The sequence below is a fragment of the Propithecus coquereli genome, unplaced genomic scaffold, assembly GCF_000956105.1.
Source record: "Propithecus coquereli isolate 6110/MARCELLA unplaced genomic scaffold, Pcoq_1.0 Scaffold430, whole genome shotgun sequence".
Classification (NCBI taxonomy): Eukaryota; Metazoa; Chordata; class Mammalia; order Primates; family Indriidae; genus Propithecus; species Propithecus coquereli.
Genome location: NW_012150064.1, coordinates 330896 through 337090, shown reverse-complemented (window position 1 = coordinate 337090; position 6195 = coordinate 330896).

The following is a 6195-nucleotide window of genomic DNA, read 5'->3' as shown; positions in this document are numbered from 1 at the left end:
TAATGGACATCTACAGAACATTCCACCCAAATAAAGCCAAATATACATTCTTCTCATCAGCTCATGGAACTTTCTCTAAAATTGACCACATTCTAGGCCACAAATCAGATCTCAACAAATTTAAAAAATATAAATCATACCATGTATCTTCTCAGACCACAGTGGTATAAAATTAGAGATCAATTCCAACAGAGACAGTCACCACTTCACAAAGTCATGGAAATTAAACAATCTATTGCTGAATGACTATTGGGTCAAGGAGGAAATAGAGATGGAAATCAAAAGATTCTTCGAACTAAATGATAATGGGGACACAATTTATCAAAATCTGTGGGATACCGTGAAAGCATTCCTGAAAGGAAAACTACTGGCATTAAAAGCTCACAGCCAAAAGACAAAAACCTCATGAATCAACAAACTAAGAAAGCATCTCAAGGAACAGGAAAAGGAAGAGCAAATTAATTCTAAACCTAGTAGAAGAAAATAAATAACTAAGATCAGAGTAGAACTCAATGAAATTGAGAACAAAAGAACTACACAGAAGATTAACAAAACCAAAAGTTGGTTTTTCAGAAAGATAAACAAAATTGGCAGCCCTCTTGCTATACTGACAAGAACTAGAAAGGAAAGGACTCTAATAAACTCAATTAGAAATGGAAAAGGAGAAGTCACTATAGACATCACGGAAATACAAAACATTACCTTTGAATACTATAAAAATCTATACGCCCAAAAACTACAAAATGTGGAGGAAATGGACAAATACTTAGAAATACACAATCTTCCCAGGCTGAATCAGAAAGAAATAGAATTCCTGAATAGACTAATATCAAGCAGAGAAATTGAAGCAGCAATTAAAAATCTTCCAACAAAAAAAAGTCCCAGACCAGATGGGTTCACACCTGAAATTTACCAAAAAGGAACCCATACTATACTGTAGAAATTATTCCACAACATTGAGAAGGATGGTATCCTCCCCAACTCATTCTAGGCAGCCCATATCACCTTGATACCAAAGCCAGGAAAGGACACAACAAAAAAAGAAAACTATAGACCAATATCCCTCATGAATATAGAAGCAGAAATCCTCAAAATAATCTTAGCAAACAGAATCTAACAGCACAGCAAAAAAATAATAATAATAATAATTCATCATGACCAGGTGGGCTTTATCCCAGAGATGCAAGGCTGGTTCAACATACACAAATCTACAAATGCAATTCACCACATAAATAAAAGCAAGAACATAAACCATCTGATTCTCTCAATACACGCAGAAGAAGCATTTGAGAAAATCCAGCACACTTCTATGATAAAAACTCTTTAACATAATAGGCATAGATGGGACATACTGTAAAATTATTAAGGCCATATATGATAAACCCACAGCCAATATCGTATTGAATGGGGGAAAATTGAAAGCATTCCCACTTAGAACTGGAACCAGACAAGGTTGCCCATTATCTCCACTTGTATTCAACATAGTACTGGAGGTCCTTGCCAGAGCAATCAGATAAGAGCAGGAAATCAAGGATGTCCAAATGGGAGCAGAAGAGGTCAAACTCTCACTTTTTGCTGACAATATGATATTATACACAGAAACCCCCAAGGATTCTACCAAGAGGCCCCTGGAATTGATAAATGATTCAGTAAAGTCTCAGGATACAAAGTTAATGTGCACAAATCAGTGGTATTCGTGTATGCCAATAACAGTCAAGCCAAAAATCAAACCAAAAATGTAAAACCTTTCACAGTAGCATCAAAGAAAATTAAATATTAGGAATGTATTTAGCTAAGGAGGTGAGAAATCTATATAGGGAGAACTATGAAACACTGAGAAAAGAAATTGTAGAAGATGTAAATAGATGGAAAACCCTACCATGCTCATGGATTGGGAGAATCAATATTGTTAAAATGTCCATACTACCTAAAGTGACTACAGAATTAATGCAATCCCTATCAAAATACCATCATCATTCTTTACAGATCTAGAAAAAATAATTCTATGCTTTGTATGAAACCAGAGAAGACCTCGTATAGTCAAAGCAATCTTAAGCAAAAAGAATAAATTAGGAGTCATCAGTCTACCACACTTCAAGCTTTACTACAAAGCTATAGTAACCAAAACAGCATAGTACTGGCACAAGAACAAAGATACAGATCTTTGGAAGATGACTTAGAACCCAGATATAAAGCCATCTTCATATTGTCATCTAATCTTGAACAAAGCAGAAAAAATATAGATTAAGGAAGAGAATCCCTATTCAATAAATGGTGCTGGTAAAACTGGATAACCCCATGCAGAAGATTGAAACTGAATCCCCATCTCTCACCTCTCACAAAAATCAACTCATGATGAGGGGGGAGGGGGAGGAGGGGACGGGTATATGCATACACAAAGAGTGCAATGAGCACCACCCGAAGGATGGACATATTTGAAACTCGGACTTGGGGGGGAAGGAGGGAAAGGGCAACATACGTAACCTAAACATCTGTACCCCATAATATGCTGAAATAAAAAAAATTAAATAAATAATAAAATGTGGTAAATGTATACCATGGAATACTACTCAACTACTAAAAACAATGGTGAACTAGCACCTCTTATATTATTCTGGCTACAGACTGAGCCTATTCTTTCAAGTGAGGCATCACAAGGATGGAAAAACATGCACCACATGTACTCACCATCAAATTAGTACTAACCTTTCAACACTAACGTGCTCACATGGTAGTAATACTCATTGGGTGCTGGTCAGGTGGGGGTTTGGGGGTGTAAACCCACAACTAATGGAAGCAAAGCACATTGTGTGGGGGAAGGACACACTTATAGTCCTGGCTTGGGCGAGGCAAATGTGTTATATGTAATCAAAATATTTGTACCCCCATAATATCCTGAACTTAAAAAAAAGGTACAATCTCTTTGGAAAGAAGTCTTTGCAGTTTCTCATCAAGTTAAATGTATATCTACCATATGACTCCAGCAATTCTATATCTAGGTATTTTGTGTATGACCACAAAGAGACTTTTATTTGTTCATTTGTTCATAGCAGTTTTATTAATAATTAATAAAACCTGGAAACAATCCAAATGTCCATCAACATGAAATATGTAAATTATGGCATATTCTATAAAGAAATACAGATTAGAATTATATACAGATTAGAAAAAATCAACAATACATAAAAATGAACAGAAATTTTTAAATGAAGAAATTACTGATATGTACAATAACATGGATAAATCTCCATACTCTAAAGAAAGTAAAAACTGTATAATTTTCTATATATGAATATTCATATATATGAATTTATCTAGAACAGAATAAACTATTTTTCAATTATAGAAACAAATTAGTGACTGGCCAAGATAGGGGTTACAATGGAGGTTTGACTTCAAAGGGGTAGGAGGGCACTTTGCAGGATATTATGTTTCATATCTTCATAGGAGCTAAAGTTACTCAGGTGCATACATTTGTCAAGACTAATCCAACTGTACACTTAAAATGGATGCATTTTCCTTTATATAAATTTTCTTTCAATAACATTGATTTTTAAAAGAAAGCAGAGCATCCCAGTTTTGAGAAATATATACTCTCTTGTCTCCTCCATGAGCACATGAGCTCATGTTCAGGCTTAAAAGTGATGGCTTTATTTGTAAACAAATGTCAGCTTTTACCTTTCCAGTGAGGAAGTAGTATACCCTCAAGGTATGTGACAGATGGGGTAAATGAGTGTCAGTCAGAAAAGGAGCAAACGATATTAAAAAATCAGAGAAGTAAAAAAGAAAACAGCATGGTGTGATGGTAAAGATTTAAGGAAGGAATTTATGCATTCCAGGCAAGATTACAGACCTGGGAAGGGGTGTGAACTAAAATAAAATCTTAAGCTCTCCAAGCTTATTGAACTGACATAAGGATATCAGTGGCTCCAAGGCACTTCTTGCATGTTTTTTTAAAATGAGAATTTGGAAATCTTAAATATTTACTTGAGGACCAAGTCAAAGACTCAGAGTTTCAATCCAGAATCTAGGCCCAAAAGTAGATTTTCTCTGTGCTTGGACTGCATAACTCCGTTTGAGCTTTGGTGAATGGTGAGCAAGAGAACGGTCCTATCCCTGCTTATTATCTCAGACCAAGTTTCCATGTTAATCCCTGTTGATCTCTCATATTATGACTCAGATTATCTCTTTGTTGACATCTTATTTTTTGCCTTACATAATCATATCTCAACCTGCTCCTTCACTCTTAAGGGTATTCTTTGACACCTCATTCCCAGCATATGCCTTCTTCCCTAGCAACAGATACAATTCTGTCTACATCAAATCATGTTTTACATCCCTTCTAAATTGCACTTACCTAGCATCTTTCCTGTCCAAATCCTACCATGGCCAGGTCAATTCTCCTGCAGACTCTGGATCACATTAGGTACTGGAGAAATTGTGGCAGATTAAATGTCTAAGAAAGTCCTTGTCTATAAAAAGCTTATTGTTTTTTTAGGGACATGGGAAAAAGATGAAAAATGAGTTTCAAAGGGAAGAACTGATTCAGCAGGTTCTTCATACAGGATACTGTTAACTAAAAAAAGTAATGAGGTTTATACTTTGGAAAAAGGAGAGCTTTATTTGTCATAAAGGATAGCAGCCTGTTGGGCAGCCAGTTCAACAGGTTAGAAAGCAGAGCCCCAACCAGAAGCCAGGCACAGATGCTTCAAGGGACAAACAAAAGGAACAGATTTTATATTGAGAAGGTTGGTCAAATATACATATTCAACAACCTATAGGAAGAGTCATGAGTATTTATGAAAAAATGGAAATCATGCACATTTGTAATTGTGTTTTATCTCTCCCATCCCAATCATGGCTTGGAACTCATTATTAAGATATTTCTGGGGTCTCTTGGCCAAGAGGGGTCCATTCAGTTAGCAGAGGGCTTAGGAGTTTTAGTTCACAGTCCCCCTTTTGGCTGAGATATTCCAGAGGTAGAAATGATCATCAAACTTTATTTTGTTTTATGATTCACTGGGGGGAATGGTTATTTGCCTTAGGTCTGTCTAGGCCCTTAGTGGGAATCCTATAGCCAAGGAGAGATTTAGAGCCATAAAAGCTTACAGCCAATTAAATGTTTTGGGCCAGACAGGAATGGGGATAGACAGGTACTCATTAATCCTATAAAACTTTTTAAGCAATATAGTTGAAAACCAAAAGGCAAAAACAATGTTATAAAGTTAACTCATCTATAAGTATCAAGCTATCATAGTCTTGGTCTTAGTTACAGACTTGTAGTAATTAGTTATATAAACATAAGTATTTTATTAAGACCATTTTATACCACACACTGGCCCTTATGATCTCACACGCCTCCCTCTTCTGCGATAGTTCCTGGACCTAGAGGGAGGAAAGTCTGTTTGTACAGTAACAGGGCATTGGCAGTGGAAAACAAACCATGCCCAGTAGGATTTTAGATGAGGAAGATTTGTTGGCGTCATTAAATCCTCTTCAGTCTTAAGAATATCATGAACCAATATCTGGTTTCCTTGGAGGTAAAATGAGAGACAAATAATATTAATAATTTGACAATTAAAGAAGAATTTGGGTATCAGAATGGAAAAGGAACCTATTCCATTAGGGAGTCAAAGACATCATGAAGAAAGTTACAACCTTTTTTTTTCTTTTGCAGTCAAGAAATAACCCAGAATTTACTCCAAACATTAGACAAATTAAAAAAATTTAAAAACAAAATGACAAGGGTAGGATTTAATAATGAGTTTTGGTTTGATTATTTGCATAAGGTGTAATAAGAAGAATCACTGGCTATGGGCTTTTCTTTAAAATTTTGCTTTGCTGGAATCCCTTTTTTTAAATTAAGGAATCTCAGGTTACTTAAAGTTCTCTCAAGCCAAGCCAAGGATTTAACTGCCTGTGATACCTGTATGAATTGGGTAAATGCCTCCTTTTGGGGGCCCCAAAGTAACTCGAGATTCCTGGACCTGTCAGGAAGTGACATCCTTTACTTACCACAGATCAGGAAATGTTATAGATGAGACATCAGGTCAGTATTTTTTCCAGAGGGCTTTTATTGGCCTTATAAAGGCAACCTGATTCCTTAAAGAAGTATGGGAATATTTTAAAATATGCCATTCTGGGCCAGGCACGGTGGCTCACGCCTGTAATCCTAGCTCTCTGGGAGGCCGAGGC